Here is an 18,153-nt window from a genome sequence, read left to right as displayed (position 1 = left end):
GTAAGCACGTAAAGTTAAGTGTGTGTGTGTGTGGGGGGGTTTTGTGTGTGTGTGTGTGTGTGTGTACGTGTACAAGTGCACACTTCATCCCTCCACTGACCACGCGCGCACACAGCGCACTGGGCAGCTCTTCAAAGGACTACTTCTACAGTTGCTATCCCTGAGAATCGTTCAAGGGTATGAGTCTAACCTTAGTGTGCGGAGCATTAGGTAACCCGTTTTAAATCACTTAACGCGACAGCTCAACTTTTCCTCCCGCGCCAGGCTAACTTCTTGCTTCGGTTACACTGGGGCAGCTAACTTTCTCATTGAGGTGCACCAGCACATGGCTCGGGCTCTGGCATGGAGTCAGGTGAGGCCAGCCATCGCCGCCGAAGATGGTGGGTCAGGATGAGGCATTTTCGGGCTGATGTCAGGTCTGGGCTGGGCCTTTCAGGGCCGGGGGACAGGTCGAACGGGCACTGCAGCATTTTTCTCGACCAAAAAAAAAAAAAAAAAATCCAATAGTTCTCTTCATTTTGAAACTACCGGTATGTTTTAAGCTTGTGAGTTTGCTCGAGGAAGAGTGCAGGACGCGGTCTCACACGTAGACGCGCCTTATTTTTTCCCCCCACCTGTATTCAGCGAAGACCCGCCCTACTCTGCCTCTGATTGGCTAGTAGTCGTTGCCTTTGTCGGTTAGATTGGTTAGGTTTAGGCATGAGGGGTGACATGGTTATGGTAAGAATATCAGGGTCAGAGGCAATCAAAGGCAAAGTGGGATGTCTTCACAGAATGCGGGTGGGGTTAAATAATGCTTCGTCAGAGCCAACCAAAGGCAGAGTGGGATGTCTTCGCAGAATGCGGGGTGGGAAGGATCATGCTTCATCAGACAATCAAAGGCAGAGTAGACTGTCTTCTCAGAATGCGGGTGGGAAATAATGCTATATACACACACACACACACACACACACACACACACACACACACACCGGCTAAATTTCAGGCGCACATGTGACCGACCACCTGTACTCTCACCTGCCTCCGGGTATAATAACTTTTTTTTTTATATATATATATATATACCCCAGTTCCTGCTGTTCAGTCCATCATTATCGTCTCACAGAGAACTTCTGTATTTCCATCTTAAGACCTTTCGAATGACAGGGCCAGGGTCGTTTTTTCATGTAACAATAGAAAAGTGGCTGAGACGGATCCAGCAGTTTAGGGAAGTGAAAGCAGCGTCCAGCTGATGTCCCGTGTTACATCATGTGTCACTGTTTTCATGTCCTGAATTGCACCAAAGCCTGCACACAACTTATTACTGGTGCTGCACACAGGGGAAAAAAAGAAAGTGTCTGACGCGAATGAACAGAATAAATTGGATCACCTCGTTGACATAAAACGATACCGCAAGCGCACGGGTCCGATTTCAAAATGCAATACAAACATTTCAGGGATGAAACGCTACCCGCTGTAGATGTGTCAGTAATTTGAGAAGAAAAAGAAGATTAGGGCTTATAGCCTTCGAAAGGTTACAAGTAACGGTATTTTGCAAGAAAGCCAGAAGAAGAAACCTAACAGTTTCAACGCTGTTCAACGTGTGCATGTTGCACACATGGGGATTTTTTATTTGCACGTCTACCAGAGCGGACTTTGGAACGAGGGCTGAAATGCTGCACAATAAACTCCGAGAATAAACTGATGCCGATTCCCATGTGGCACTGGGCACCACAGCCACTCGCAGGGGACTCGGCGTAAGCAGGAGTGAGCCGGAGCAGCACGGAGCGCGGCAGACGGGAGGAAGGGGAGAGGGGGGGAAGCGGGAGTGGGAGGTTGGAGAAGGAGTGCAGAAAAGTTGAAAGGCTTCTTTTATCTTTGTCTAAATCAACTGTCAACAATGCAGGAAATTATCAAGGGAGGGCCGAAAGAACGAGAGAGAAGAAAAAAAAAAGAATGGGAGACGGGGCCCTGGAGAAATGGGGGAGAGACGGGGAAAGACAGGGGCAGAGAAAGAGAGAGAGAGAGAGAGAGAGAGAGAGAGAGAGAGAGAGAGAGGGTGGGGGGTGGGATGGGAGGGAGGCAAAGAGAAAGAGAGGAGGAGGGTAAACATTGCAGCTCTGTGCCAAGCAAACATGAGATGCTGGGATACTTCAACAAAGAGCCACCGTTCATAGGGAACGAGGGAGCGACAGAGAAGAGAGCGAGAGAGGCAGCGGGGAAAGAAAAAGAAAAAGACCGAGAGCACACAAGAGAGCGAGAGAGGAAAAACAGAGCCGGAGAGAGAGAGAGTTAGAGACAGAGACAGACAGAGTTAGAGAGAGAGAGACAGACAGACAGTTAGAAAGAGAGAGAGACAGACAGAGTTAGAGAGAAGAGACAGAGAGAGAGGGGGAGAGAGAGGGCGGGGGGGGACAGACCAACAGACAATGGGAAAGATAGTCGGAGAGAAAAGCAGAGGAATGGAAACTGAAAGCATCAATTCAAACCAGCAGGGAGCTTTCCATAGTAGGTCTTCCGTATGCTGAGAATACAGAGATGGGACACTGAAGAGAGGCGCTTCCCCCCCCCCTTTTTTTTTTTGCAACCTATCCCCCGTCTATCATTCTAAACCGGACGACTTTGTCTGCTCGGGTTCTGATGTGGTGATTCGTTCATGCATTTCAGCTCGAACCCTGCCCCTGCAAGTCTAATTTTCCTGGCAAGGCTGTTCCCAAGATTTGAATCGAAATGAAACGGGACATTACGTTACCTGCTGAAGCACGGTACCTCACAGAGCCACACACATACAAATTGGCTGAGGCCAGGACGTGACAGAACTCACCGAGCGCGCCACCTCCATAAATAAACACGCAGTCCACAACACACAAGGAAAAACACAGACACACACACACACACGTGCACACAAACACACATAAATAATGCAGGGCTGAATAGTTGGCGTCATCCGACGGCACCACAATATCGCCACAAACTACAATATTAGGTTACTCTCTGACTGAGGTTTGGAAATTTCCATCCTGCAGCGACCAGACTGACCTATCACACACATGCGTGCACTTGGGAGCAGAATGGGGCCGTCAACCCTCGCACACTGTTTTACATATATGCTCCATAAAAGTTTAGGGGGCGGTGCAGTGGGATCATCGTGTCACAGCACGGCAGACATGCACGGGTCAGTAAAAAGGTTGGACAGACCGTAAAATCCAATTTTGCCGCAACACTCATGCGAACCTGAGGCAAATTCACCTTCTAGATAGCATGCTTTTAGGTTTCACTTCCCTAAAGATGGCCAATAATCCAGACTACGAAGTTTCATATAATTTTTTTTGTGTGTTTTTTTTTCCTTTTTTCTCTCCCCGATTGTACCCAGCTAATTACCCCACCGATTTACCCCCCGACCGTTCCGGTCACTGCTCCACCCCCCTTCTGCCGATCCGGGGAGGGCTGCAGACTACCACATGCTTCTTCCATACATGTGGAGTCCCCAGCCGCTTCTTTTCACCTGACAGTGAGGAGTTTCGCCAGGGGGACGCAGCACGTGGGAGGATCACGCTATTCCCCTCAGTTACCCCTCCCCCCCGAACAGGCACCCTGACCGACCAGAGGAGGCGCTAGCGCGGCGACCAGGACACATACCCACATCCGGCTTCCCCACCCGCAGACACGGCCAGTTGTGTCTGTAGGGACACCCGACCAAGCTGGAGGTAACACGGGGATTCGAACCGGCGATCCCCGTGTTGGTAGGCAACGGAATAGACCGCTACACAACTCGGATGCCCCATATAAAGTGTTTAACAAAATATCAACGGCATCTGCTCCTTTCCTGAGATCAACCGACCAGGTAAATCTGCCAAACCCGACCGATTCCACACGTTCAATAGACATGGGTCATGAGAGTAAATGTAGATGAATGAGAGAGAAAAAAAGAGGATGGGGAGGAGTTAGACAGGACATTTTAAACCCTGACACAACTCAGAAACGGATTGCAGGGTTTGACCCAATATCAGGAGGGTGTTTTCTTGTGTTTCTAATCTTCTGGCTGCTTGTCTTCCAGGCGGGACTAAGCTTAATGAGACAAAAGGGTTGCTGAAGTCTGTTGTTTTGTTTTTATTAGTGGGTTTACCTTCCGCTTCTCCCCTGCAATAAAGCCCGTGGCACAGCCGCCATGGTGGGGCGGTGGGCTTGGAGGAGAGCGTACCGGTCCACCGCACCACACCGAGAGCCCACGTTTTACGCGTCATTGTCAAAAAAGGAAGAAAAACGGTGAGCCGACACACACGGAGAGACTGCATACACTATCCTCCTACGATAAAGTGGGAACCCAAGACCTCAAAGCTCAAAACACCACCTCTAGACAAACCAACCAATAGCGGCGCCCCCCCTCACAGGAAGCAGGAAGTGACCAGTACGCTGCTCTAAGACACTCGGCTACAACCATAACAGAGGCCCAAACATCACAGGAAACGCACGCCTGTCTATTTAGAGAAAGACGTGACATTACCATGACCTTCCCTTTCTGTATACTTGTGCCCACCGCACAAACAGCGCACCCATTAAAAAAAGAGCAAACACTTCAAAGATGGACGATAAGGGCATACTAATGCATTTTCAAACAATGATAAGTGATGAACTGAAAGATGTGTGATGGGTGGTTATTTCAAGAGGTGAGGAAAATGAGGTAGCAACACCAGGAATAGATATTTCAACTTCTACTTGTATAAAAGGGGCCAATCGCTGCAAGCGAATTAGTTTCATGTAACTAACTGTGCATATGAAGTACACTATCTTATATTCAGAAGCAGTCATGCAAGACTGAAATGAGCACGGATCGAAAGAAAATGTACATGTAATGTGGCCTTTTGATTGTTATGAATATAGCCAGTTAATTAACATAAGCTTTCACTTCCCAAAAGGCACTGACTTGCACAAACTATGACCATGACTGTGTGACGCAAAACATCATAGTGGCTGCTACAGCAGTACGATACCAAGAGATGGGCGTCTGGGTAGCGCAGCAGTCTATTCCGTTGCCTACCAACATGGAGATCGCCGGTTCGAATCCCCATGTTACCTCCGGCTTGGTCGGGCGTCCCTGCAGACACAATTGGCCATGTCTGCGGATGGGAAGGCGGGTGTGGGCATGTGTCCTGGTCGCTGCACTAGCACCTCCTCTGGTTGGTCAGGGCGCCTGTTCAGGGGGGAGGGGGAACTAGCTTGATCCTCCCATGCGCTACGTCCCTCTGGTGAAACTCCTCACTGTCAGGTGAAAAGAAGCGGCTGGCGACTCGACATGTATCATAGGAGGCATGGGATAGTCTGCAGCCCTCTCTGGATCGGTACAGGGGGTGGGGAGCAGTGACCGGGACGGGACCAGGAGTAGGGTAATTGGCCAGATACAATTGGGGAGAAAAGGGGGGGGGGGTCCATCCATTATCCTGCTCTCAGGGTCGCGGGGATGCTGGAGCTTATCCCAGCAGTCATTGGCGGCAGGCGGGGAGACACCCTGGACAGGCCACCAGACCATCGCATGGCCAGAGGGAAAAAATCCAAAAACAAAGATATCGAGAGAAATATCCCCAAGACGATCACATGGACTCTAACATGATATCAAGTATACAACAACATCTGCCAACGTGTGCAAGACACCATGTGTTGTGAACCCTATTGCGGTTCATTACACTGCACTGTTTGGTAATGTAAAGTATAATATCAAATCAAAACTAGTTTTAAAATAACACTCCCCTCCAACACAACTCATTTCGTGACAAATTCTCGTTATCACTTCAGTCAATAAAACTGCGTATCGCCGATATGACATTATCTTAATTTCCTACTGATACAAAACCAATGAAAGGCAAAGAAACAATACTGCCTTCCCAAGCAATTGCTGGGAAGGCAAAGTGAGTAACGGGTAAGGAAGTAGTTTTTGTTTTTGTCTCTACTTCTCCTGTTATAGTTCAGCCTCTTTTCTCTTGCGCTCTCCTAAGTATACACACACAAGAGCACACATGCATGACACGCACACACCCGCATGCAAACACATGCACATACGAACGAAGACACGTAAACAGTATCCGGGCGCTGCATTGTCCCGTCAATGTAACTCTAGAGCCATGCAGCCTCTTTTCCTGATACGCAAGTGCAGTTCAGAAATACTACCCCCTTGGATAACATGTTCTAGGTTACCAATGTGAACACACACACACACACACACACACACACACACACACACACACACACACACACACAATGACAAGTGCTCTGTTCCTTCCTTCCCTGACCCTCTCGTGACCAAACATACCTGAAGGCTTACTCGGGCCAGCCGTGAACCACATGTCAGCGCCGGTGGAAAAGATAAATAAATAAATAAATAACTATAAATACAGACAACCCAGATACATATACTCAGAAGGATGCTTGTCATAATGAGCCCTCATGAGGAGAGGAGAGAACGAGGAGAGAACTTCCTCATTGAGTTTAGAATAAACTGTCCATCCAAGACAATTGAGGCCAAGCAGTCTCACATTGCTAAAAAAAAAAACGCACACACCCAGCCATCGACACCTGGCTCCTAAAGTGTTTGCAAGTAACTCTTGGTTGTGTTTTACCTTGCAGGGAGTACCAGACAGGTGGGGTTTAACCACATCTGGTCAATTCTGATTCAGACCGGTCTTGATGTCAGTCACAAGAAAGACGACCCAACTGATTTTTGGAAGCTTTCATTTGATGCTATCAACTTTACGGCACTTGTCAAGTTGCCAGCGATCTGATAGCTGGGTAAGTTAAAACAAACTAAAAATAAACTACCTGGGCAGGTGTGCAGCCTGTGACGCACGCACAATGACGCAAACGAGGCGAGTGCGGTTGTGTGACAATACTGCATTACAGCAAACAGGTCATTTACTTACATAAAGCGTTATCCAACCCCCAGCCCATTCAAGAGACAGAAAGCGAGGGGGAGGTTAGCGCTCATGAAAGAACAGCTAACCTCCTTACACTCGAGTCCAGTCTCAACACGGTTATAAAATTGCATCCTGTTGAGTTCAAGTTGAAAAAAAAAAAAACTGAACTTGTTGCTCAGTGGTCCAAGGCAAGGGAAGCTTCTTGCTTGAGATTGCATCAGCATGAGTTCAAATCCTCTCTGATGCTACGCTGCCATCGTCCTCCAGCAACGACGCATTTTTCGTCTCTACTCGGCCAACTTCACCCAAAGACAAGTACAATCTACAAAGATATGACATTCTTAATGGGGACAGATTGGCACCAGCCTTGGGGATGGTGATGGTTGGTTGGGGGGGTACGATAAAAGTTTAATTCAATAATTATTTTAAAAAAGTCATGAAATTACAATATATGAGAACCATCTTACCTTTTCCCAAACACAGGCGTATGACTTCTGTTTGCATTTGTGCAGAGTACAAATATTGAAGTCAAAGAAGCTTAACTTTGGGACAACAGTGCCAAAAGATTATAAGCCACCTACAAGTTCTGATAGTCAGGTTATATGGGTGTATCAAACTCCTGCAATAAAAAGATAAGATAAATTAAAACAATATTGGCTTGGACCATAACAATACGGTCTGATTCTCACAATAGGAAACTATGACAGTCAAGCTGTCCAGACAGACATGGACGTCTTCAGGTTAAGGCCGGGCAACGTGGACCAAAATCTAATATCACGATATTTTTGGACCAAATGCCTCGATATCAACATCGTGACAATACTGTGGGGCTGACTATTGGTGTTTTCGCAAAACATTTACACAATCAGATTTTTGATCAGTATCGCCTTTAAGATAACTAAGTGGGTAAAGGTAAATAATAGAACAGTCCGGTAAGTTCAGAAAATTAGATCACTTCACTGCAATGCAGCCTTTAAAACCAGGGAAAGAAAACACTTAAGTCATGTCACGATACTACGACATGCAAAATCCCAGACAACATCTTGTCTCATATCACGATATCGATATCATATCGATATATCGCCCAGCCCTAATTCAGGTCAATTCCTTTTCAATAGGTTTTGCCAGGAGATTTAGTTCCAAATAAATACCCTGTGATGGCTAACATTTGGCTGGGGACCCCTGATGAGTATCCCCATCATGTGACAGCTTCAGAAACTGTTAGTACTCTGAGCAAGCTGATCAGTGACTGTCAAACTTAACCTCACTTTGCCCCATTGAAGCTGGAGGACTGCTGGACCCGTCTCTGAAAATGTTACGATGTGCCTACATTGCCACACACTAAACACGTTAAATGTAGGCCTTCTCAATATGTTTTGCTGTAGAATCTGTTGAAGTGATTCAGCCGTCCTGGGTTTTTACCCGGATCACCTTTGGTCTGAAGGGATCTGTGGCTCAAAATCCTAGGAAATACCTGGTACTGCAAAGCAAGCTATGCATTGGCATAGCATTTTGCTGGAATCAAAGCGGTATGAAAGGGTTCCTCGCAGAATCCCCCGCAAGATCAACCTGCTGTGTTGGACGCATCCCATTTAACATGCAACTAATGAAAACGCATGTTCCAGATATGTACTATAATGCACACACTGTAGCTGCATTGTGCTGCAGCTGCTGAAATTGCAGTGTCAAAAACTAAGTGTATCATGTGCAAATACAGGCAATATAAAGGGTAAATGGGCTGCATTTTACATAGTGTTTTTCTAGCTGCAACAGCCACTCAAAAGGGCTCTACTATTAATTAATGCCTCACATTCACCTACACACACACACACAACACACCAATGGCGGTGTTAACTATGCAAGGTAACAACCAGTTCTTCAGGAGCAGTTAGGGGTATGGGTGCCTTGCTCATGGACACCGCAATAATTCTGCAAGGAGAGGTGAAAGAGCAAACCAGCAATGCACCAGTCACCAGACAACATGCTGAGCCACTGCTGCCCTGTCATATATTCAACAAAACAGTAACACCTCAGAATAATATAGTCCATTCGCCATTTTCAAAGCTCAAAATTATGGATGGCCAAGGTATTAAGTATTTCTTTAGACGTAGAGCATCTTAATACACTGACTGTAAAGCTAATTTTATGCATCAACAATATAATATGTAAAGACATCTATGAGGGAGTATAGTCCATTGGCATGGTCTCCTCTGGGCTTTTCTGGAGGAGCTTGAATAGCAACACAATCGAGAGAAGTACACTTGAATGGTACCATGGTGAGTTTCAAAATATCATTATTTCAGCTAACAAAGGCTATATATAGCCTTTGTATATATACTATATATTATATAATATATAAATGAGCTGAATGAATATAAAGATGGGTTGCATTTCTTAATAAGAGATATACAGCATGCATCAAAATGGCATGGTGCAGTTCTGGAGATGTGCCGACCATGGACCACAGCACGAACCTCTCCACCATAACTATGCGTCAAATAAACCAGGTATTTGTGCAAACTCTTGAGATATTTGTGCGATACTTACGAATGATCACGACAACATCATTCTTGTTGACTAAAGCGTTCACTTGACACCCTTCACCCTACCTAGAATTTGGCCCAGCTACACCCTACTCTAGCCTTATTTTCCACTCCCTCAGGATCGATCCTCTGAATGCTTAGCCGGACATTGTACCTATGTTATGTTACACCCTGTGGTTGAAGCCTGACTCTGTATGCCTCTGGTTCTATTTCAAGTAGTAGTCTTATTTATGAAATCGCATGCAATCACATTCACCCGCCATTTTATTTCTGGACAATGGCAAGAAATGTTACGTATATAGTTCTGGCTGGCATCATGTGAAACTGGAATCAACAGCATCTGAGTTTTAGGTACGATACATCATACCTAATGATACACGTATTATACATCATCACACACGCTAGAGCCGTGCGTGATGACGTATCATTATGGATTAGTTTCACTAAAATTAATGTACTCAATGTGGGCACTGTGCAGCTGTATAGAGGAAAATATAAATATCGGATTGGGAATCGATATCAGCAGCTCCTCAATATCAAATGACTAGGATCGGAACAGGTGCAAAAGAAAACTGATTGGGACATCCCTACTCTGGAAGTAATAATTGCACACTTGAGTAAGTTTTGTGAGTGAAAAACTTGAAAAATATGGTTTCATTTCAAAGAGACATCAGTCCTGGATGAAACCTTAGCATGTCTGTGAAAATACAATAATATCTTAGTTCCGATATTAAATCTGCCAACATTGTGCCCCCGCTGGTTGAATTCCCACCACAAATGTGCAGTCTAGACCGCTCACCGCTAAGCACACCAAAATAGTGGCAATGACGGGGGGAACAAATCAGCGTCATTCATGAGACTATCTGTACCTGACGAATCTTTAAAGATCTTTATATTGGCACATTATCCTTAACACATTTCCCTCCCAGTTTCAGCTTCTAGTGTAGCGCAGCCATTACACATCCAATTACTTTTGGCCACAGGCACAAAAAAAGTATGTCACCGCCCCCCTAATCAAAAAACAGTCTAACCAACCATTCCCCCCTATCTTGTCTGCGGTAGCAGCACAGCCTACCCCACCAAAAACATTCCCAAGTAGATTTTTTTAAGACGAGAGGGTTGTGAAGCACAGCTGATATTGGGGGGGGGGTGTTATTCTTCAATGCTTTGACCATCCACATAAAACAACATTTTAAAAATGTTGACGACTGGAGGTGACCATAACTACGTGATGGGGACTGCAGGGAATAGCTGAGTGTGTGTGAATGGGGGGCATTCCAGGAAAAAGATGGAATGGAGTTGAAAACGGGGTGGAGGGGGTTCAGGAAAATACCAGGATTTTGGTATGAAAGAAGCTTAAGTTTGGGGCAGACGTCTTGACACTTATTTGCTATTGTTGGGACTAGTGGAAGTGGAACACATTGCCCATTCATGCACTATGCGGCACTCTTTTGCACTATCGCCCAAACATAAGAGAACACCTTCTCAGTTGTAATTGACGTGGTGGGCCCAGACACAGTCGGGTATCAGTTTTTTTCACAGCAAAACCTCACGGCCACATCAGCCTTTCACCAGAGGAATGTCATCTGACGTCATCTATTTGGGATCGGATTTCTCCTCTGAAGAAAAAAAACCGTGCGCGTATATATCGGCGAGTACGTGCGTGTGCGTGTGATGAGATGGGTTATTTTTCCCCCTTACATTTCTCCACCGTGCCCGCTGGGTCCAGAGCCCATTAGGACGAACGATGGGAATCCCGATTCATAACCCCCACCCCCCCATCACAACACCGGGTTAATTGACCGCTCGATGTAATAGAAACCGGACGCGGGTTCCGGATAACAACACATTTATACCGACAGCTCTGCCATACACGATCTCTCTCTCGCGCTCTCTCTCTCTCTCTCTCATGCGTAAAAGTTGTGGAGCGAGACAATCGATCGTTAAAACTGTGAGCCCAATGTTTGATTTCCACGTCTGCATCAGAAAGCGAGAGAGACAGAGAGAGAGACAGAGAGAGAGAGAGAGACAGGGAGAGAGGGGGGGAGAGAGAGAGAGAGAGAGAGAGAGAGAGAGAGAGAGAGAGAGAGAGAGAGAGAGAGAGAGAGAGAGAGAGAGAGAGAGACTATCTTCCATGCACAAACAGACACGTAGTCGTTTCTGAGCTTTCGCAGCGAGAGAGATGTGAGAGGGGGAGAGAGAGGGGGCCGGGAGAGAGAGAGAGAGAGAGAGAGAGAGAGAGAGAGAGAGAGAGAGAGAGAGAGAGAGAGAGAGAGAGAGAGAGAGAGAGAGAGAGAGGCAGACAGACAGACTGGCTGGAATGCTAGGATATGCTGGAGTTGAGTCCTCTCTTTACGAAAGCCCTTTCTGCAATGTGCACCCGTCGTAAACCAGACATAAACTGAGAAAAGTCATTACAGCACGACTCGATCGCAACCCTCCAGTCACCCAACGCAATAAAAAGGCATAAAGTGTCGACTCAATGCTTTCGTAACCCCTGTCAAAATCGACTGTCTCAGCATCTTCCATTCCAAGTTATTTTTCCATTTAAAGAAAACATTCATTTCCTTGTTTTGAGTAAACACGACACAATCGAGTATTTCCAGTGTGCACGTCGCAATGAAACGACCGTGATTTGACGTACAAAGTAGCCGGAGAAGAAGGGGTTTTCTTCTGTTGCGCACTCACTCCATCTGAAGTCACCGGAGACAAAAACACATTCTTTCGCAGAGGGGAGAAATCGCTCTACAAAGACGAGCCAGCTCCAAAGCGCAAACCAACACTTTCGGTTTCGGCCACTATACGAAACATACTGACGATCCGCAAACGCTTTGCCTTTTCCTCGTCGTTTCACGCCGAAATAAAAATATACCCCAAAAAAAGTTTCGATTCACACCACCACCACCACCCCCCCTCCTCCTCGAAGTGGAGCAGTTTTCCTTTTTCCTCTGCGCTGGCCAAGTAACCCAGACTGCCGGCGTCAGCGCCTGCACTCTCCAAACTCACACACACACTTCTAAAACTTTTTTAACGGCGACTCGAAGGCCCACATCCCCGACGTTTTAGCAGAATATCATGTGAAATGTGTTACGGAACTCACCTCGCTGCAATAAAATAATCTTCAAACAGACGTGGCTGCGCTTTTTTTCCAGGGTCGGATTTTGCCTATCCCCTGCCTGTCTGCTGGCGCGGCGCTTCTACTTCTGGGAGATTCCGCCATGTCAATCAAACTGCGACGCACATGGGAAGTCAAGGCCCGCCTCCTTTTTACCGTAATGTACGGGCGCATTGCAAAAATCCCGAACGGTGAGAACTCGGCCTATACCTTTGCGAAAACGGAAAAGTGGCCCGTGTGAACAACATAGTGTCACGTTGTATCGCTTTGGTGATTAAAAAAAAGAAAAGAAAAAAGGTTTTTAGAAACCAAAGGTTTCACGTCGATAGTCCACGCAGGGCAGGCTTTAAGCAGGCCGACACATGATGCGGAATGGATAAGCCCTGTACCTATTGCGCGCGCGTTCACGTACGCGTACACGCGCACGTGTAAACATATGTCAGTGCGCGTTACCACACACCACCACGGCTGACCACTGCTCCTATGCAACAGCATGGGATAAATGCAGCGAACAAATTTCACTGTAACCTGTAAAAAGACCAAAAAAAAGTGGTATTCTTTCTTCTTAGTGTATGCATGTGTGACTCTCTCTGTGTTGTCATGTAGCCAAATATAGACAAATGTCCCACTTATTGACTACAAGTGTGTATATAGGTTATTGTATTAGTTTGTATTGTATGCATTAGTACAGCGTTTTGCACCACAACCCTCACCACACATCAGCTTGAGGTGGAGAGGGAGGACTCATTGAGCCAATTACATGGGGGGGGGTGATTAGGTGTCCAGATGGAGACAGCCGGGTTGGGAACTTTGCCAGGACACCGGGGTACCCCCTAGTCTTTGAGATAAATGCAATGGGGATCTTTAACGATCGCAGTGAGTCAGGACCTCGGTTTAACGTCTGGTTCTGCAGGGTTACAGGTTTGCTGCTTGCTAAGAGGAGGGCATAGGCCCACTGATGCCAAGATTCAGAGTTCACTGCAAGATGGCTTTCATTTCCAAATACAGCAGTAACGAATCAATTTGTTCTGATGATACTTATTGGCAAAGAACTCGGTCTTTACACAACCCTTCAACCTAAATATTCAACATTTGGTGCATAAGAGGAGAGTGATGTATGATCTAGCTGCACGTGTCAGAATCAGAATCATGTTTATTGGCCATGTAGGTTTGCACAAACATGGAATTTGACTCCGCTTACGTGGCTCTCTCGGTGTACTTAACACAGAATAACAACACTACAACTCAACAATCACGACAATCTTCAGATATATATATTTTCATATACAATTTTTAAAAACATATATGTATATAAAAATGGTATATGACATATATATGTATATATATATTTCATATACCATTATATATAATGTGTGTATATGTATATAATGTATATATGTATATATACACATATATACACATATACGCGTGTGTGTGTGTGTGTGTGTGTGTGTGTGTGTGTGTGTGTGTGTGTCGGGAGCAGAGCTTTAACATTGCCAAGTGTCCATTCTTAGTAGGGTGACACTGACTAAACATGCTGCTCTCAACTTGGATATCCATTTAAGAAAAGGGACGCCTTCTCGTGCTATTGCCTTATTTTCCATAACTTCTGGAAGCTGTTCCCTCTCCATGGGTCCATGCATTAAAGGAATGGTAATCGATTATCAATAGACTGGGTGCTGACTTTTCCAGAATTGATACCCCCAATCGATGGACTTTAAGAATCCCCTAACAGAATAGATCTAACCAGAACTGTTTGTGTTGTTTGTTGAAACTTATCTATCTAGCTAGCTAGCTAGCTAGCTATCTTAGATAAACAAATGTGTGACTATAATAACAACAAGCAGACACTTGGTTATGCAAGTGTCTCCAGCTCTGTTCAGCCTCTCTTTGTTTGCCATATTTTCAAGCGAGTAAGCAAACTCCGCCAAATACACTCATTGCCCCTGTGTTCCACATTTCTCTGTACTGGCACACACATAAACACACACAGACACAGACACAGACACACACACACACACATACACACACACACACCCACACACACACACACACACACACACACACACACACACACACACACACACACACACACACACACACACACACACACACACACACACACACACACACACACACACATTCCAGCAACTGTACTGAGAAAACAGCCAATGGTACAATTCCAACCCACTAGAACACACTCCCAAAAATGGCCCCGGACCAGGACAGGGAGCCTGTGTGGAATTTAATTCAATTCGGTTCAATTGAATTGAATGCATGCTAATTGTCTCAACGAGGCAATTGATATGGCCGCCATAACATAATCATGTACATACCCCAAACAGCCGAAAGCAATGGAAAACAAATTGCATATAGTAAATACAGCGAGGGGACACAGAACGTAACGCCATCTTAGTGCAGGTAGTGTCTTGCACTAGCATGAACATCTCTCCAATGAAAAACAATAAACGGGGTTTTTTTTTACTCACTCTACTTCTTGTCCAGCTGATTATAGACCAGATTACACAGTTTACGTATTGCCCAAAACAAAACAAGAGTTGCACAAACTCTTCTCCGTGTGTCCCAGATTTTAGCTCCCGTGACATACCGTACTGTATATCACGTCACTGTATATATCACCAATCAGCCAAAACATTGAAACCACCCGCCTAATATTGTGTAGGTCCCCCTAATGCCGCCAAAACAGCTCTGACCTGTTGAAGCATGGACTCCACAAGACCTCTGAAGATGTCCTCTGGTATCTGGCACCAAGACGTTAGCAGCAGATCCTTTAAGTCCTGTAAATTGCGAGGTGGGGCCTCCATGGACCGGATTTGTTTTTCCAGCACATCCCACAGACGCTCGATCGGATTGAGATCTGGGGGATTTGGAGGCCAAGGCAACACCTTGAACTCTTTGTCATGTTCCTCAAACCATTCCTGAACAATGCGTGCAGTGTGGCAGGGCAGATTATCCTGCTATAAGAGGCCACTGCCATCAGGGAATACCGTTGCCATGAAGGGGTAGTCCTGGTCTGCGACGATGTTTAGGTAGGTGGTACGTGTCAAAGTAACATCCACACAAATGCCAGGACCCAAGGTTTCCCAGCAGAACATTGGCCAGAGCACCACACTGCCTCCGCTGGCTTGCCTTCTCCCCATAGTGCATCCTGGTGACATCTCTTCCCCTGGTAAACAACACACACATACCCAGCTGTCCACATGATATAAAAGAAATCGAGATTCATCAGAACAGGTCACCTTCTTCCATTGCTCCATGGTCCAGTTCTGACACTCACATGCCCATTGTAGGTGCTATCGATGGTGGACAGGGGTCATCATGGGCACTCTGACCGGTCTGCGGCTACGTAGCCCCATACGCAGCAAGCTGTGATGCACTGTGTGTTCTGACACCTGTCTATCATAGGCAGCATTTACTTTTTCAGCAATTTGAGCTACGGTAGCTCTTCTGTGGGATCCGACCAAACGGACTAGCCATCAACCTCAAGAACTGACTGTCCACTTGCTGCCTGATATATCCCACCCCTTGACAGGTGCCATTGTAACAAAATAACCAATGTGATTCACTTACCTGTCAGCGGTTTTACTGTTGTGGCTGATTGGCGTAGCTTGATAGTTGAATTTCAAAGTGCTGCCATCCTCACACTGGCAGCATTTAACCTGGGTGTTTCCTCATGACGTCATGGCGGCCATATCTTTTTGTTTTAATTTGTGTCCAGTGACATTCTCAATGTACTTCCCCACGAGTGATTCTGAAAGGGGGACACAGGGAAGCCCCCCCCTTTGAACGTTTCTTTTTGTTTTTGTTTTTGTTTTTTGTCGTTACTGAAGAGTGCCCATCAAAGGGAAGAGCAGTTCATTTTCACATTTAGAAAATACATTCAAATAGATATTATATCAACAGATACAGGTTTCAGTCTCATCACTTAATTCTCCCTCCTTGCAGAGTTGCAGAAACCAACATCAATGACGACACAATGCCTCCATGAGAAAGGCCTGGGAGAGCGCATCGCATCGATTTGGTTTTTTTTGTTTTTTTTGCTGTTTTTGTTTGTTTTTTTGTTGTTGTGCCCATTACATGATAAAGTTGGAGAACCCGTGACATAAACCATGACTGTAGATTTCCCACAAGTGTTCATGGTGTGTAAGTGACCTCGGGGCGTCATTTGGGTCCCGGGTCAAGAAAGCTTCCGGCAAGGACGTCCATGTTATCGTAAGTGGTTGAGGTTGGGGTTGTGACCTCGTGGTCAGAGAGACTGGTGGTGGCTGGATGCCGGGGTCTGGGGTGGGGGGATTTAGTGTATATTGGATTAACCAATGAGTTAGAGTGTGCCGGGTAGGACCGTGGTACCCAGCAAAGTAGAACCTGATTTATGAATGTAAATACTGTGAGGTAATACTATACATGTATATGGGGGGGGGGTTATTCATTGGAGCTGGTGTCAACTGGGGGATTACGTTAACGATAAGAACCATAAATGAACTGTGCATTAACCCACTCCCCCTTTTCAACTTCATCTTCATCAAAACTGTCTTGCTCTTCGTCTTTTCCCCCCTTTTCATTTATTCTTCTCTGTTTAATTAGATGGGCGTGATGGCAGCGCTGACTGTGGATATGGGTCTTGTCGGCCGTCTTTCTGTTAAATGATGTTAAGGGTTTATAGAGCACCCTCGGAAATGTGTTGTATGTCTGAACGCTGTAATGTAGATATACGGCACACTTCTTTGATCACCCAAAAAAAAGAAAAAGCCCAGATAAAATAAGATAAAACCAGGCCCATTCTTAGTCCATCAGAACTCAAAGTATAGACCTGTTTTCCTTTCCAGATACACATACATAAACTGATGTTTAACCGTCGCCCTGCTTCCATCAGTTCATCTCAAGCTTGAAAAACAAAAAGCCAGCATGGGCGACACGGTGGCCCAGTGGTTAGCGCTGTTGCCTCACAGCAAGAAGGTCCTGGGTTCGAGCCCCAGGCTGTCCCAGGTCCTTTCTGTGTGGAGTTTGCATGTTCTCCCCGTGTCTGTGTGGGTTTCCTCCGGGTGCTCCAGTTTCCTCCCACTTGAAAGACATGCATGTTAGGGTTAATACTCCTGTCTGTGCCCCTGAGCAAGGCAATGGGAAGAAGAACTGGAGTTGGTCCCCGGGTGCTGCAGCTGCCCCCTGCTCCTATACAATACGACGGGTTAAATGCTGAGAACGAATGTCATTGTAACCCTACAATGACAAAAATAAAGTGGCTTTCTTTGCTTTTTCTTTAACAAGGGGTACAATCTCACTGAATGATGTATTTGGGCCTTTAAACGCGGCCGGTCTCATTAGATTAGATCTGGGAAGGAGGGGGGCTAAGGCAGCCTGGAGAGGAGGAGTCAGCAGAACAACTTTATGGGATGGAGCTGGAGCGATTTCCCCTGGATGTCAGGGCCAGCCCTCCACAGCCTCCAGATGTTGGAGACCAACGCAGCTGCCACCTCTCTCTCTCTCTCTCTCTCTCTCTCTCTCTCTCTCTCTCTCTCTCTCTCTCTCTCTCTCTCTCTCTCTCTCTCTCTCGCTCTCTTTCTCTCTCGCTCTCTCTCTCTCTCTCTCTCTC

General features: G+C 46.1%; 1 protein-coding gene across 1 annotated transcript in view; it reads right to left on the bottom strand.

Annotated features, from left to right (window-relative positions):
• fndc3ba (fibronectin type III domain containing 3Ba) overlaps window positions 1-12,592 on the bottom strand; it is a 140,200-nt gene extending 127,608 nt beyond the window's left edge. Inside the window, exon 1 of the mRNA XM_056295944.1 lies at window positions 12,528-12,592. The gene's annotated coding sequence lies outside the window, so the exon portion shown is untranslated. The remainder of the gene's footprint in view (window positions 1-12,527) is intronic.
• Window positions 12,593-18,153: the final 5,561 nt, after the last annotated feature.

This window comes from Lampris incognitus, chromosome 16, assembly GCF_029633865.1.
Source record: "Lampris incognitus isolate fLamInc1 chromosome 16, fLamInc1.hap2, whole genome shotgun sequence".
NCBI lineage: Eukaryota > Metazoa > Chordata > Actinopteri > Lampriformes > Lampridae > Lampris > Lampris incognitus.
The sequence above is the reverse complement of the archived record's forward strand: the minus strand, read 5'-3'. Positions and strand labels throughout refer to the sequence as shown.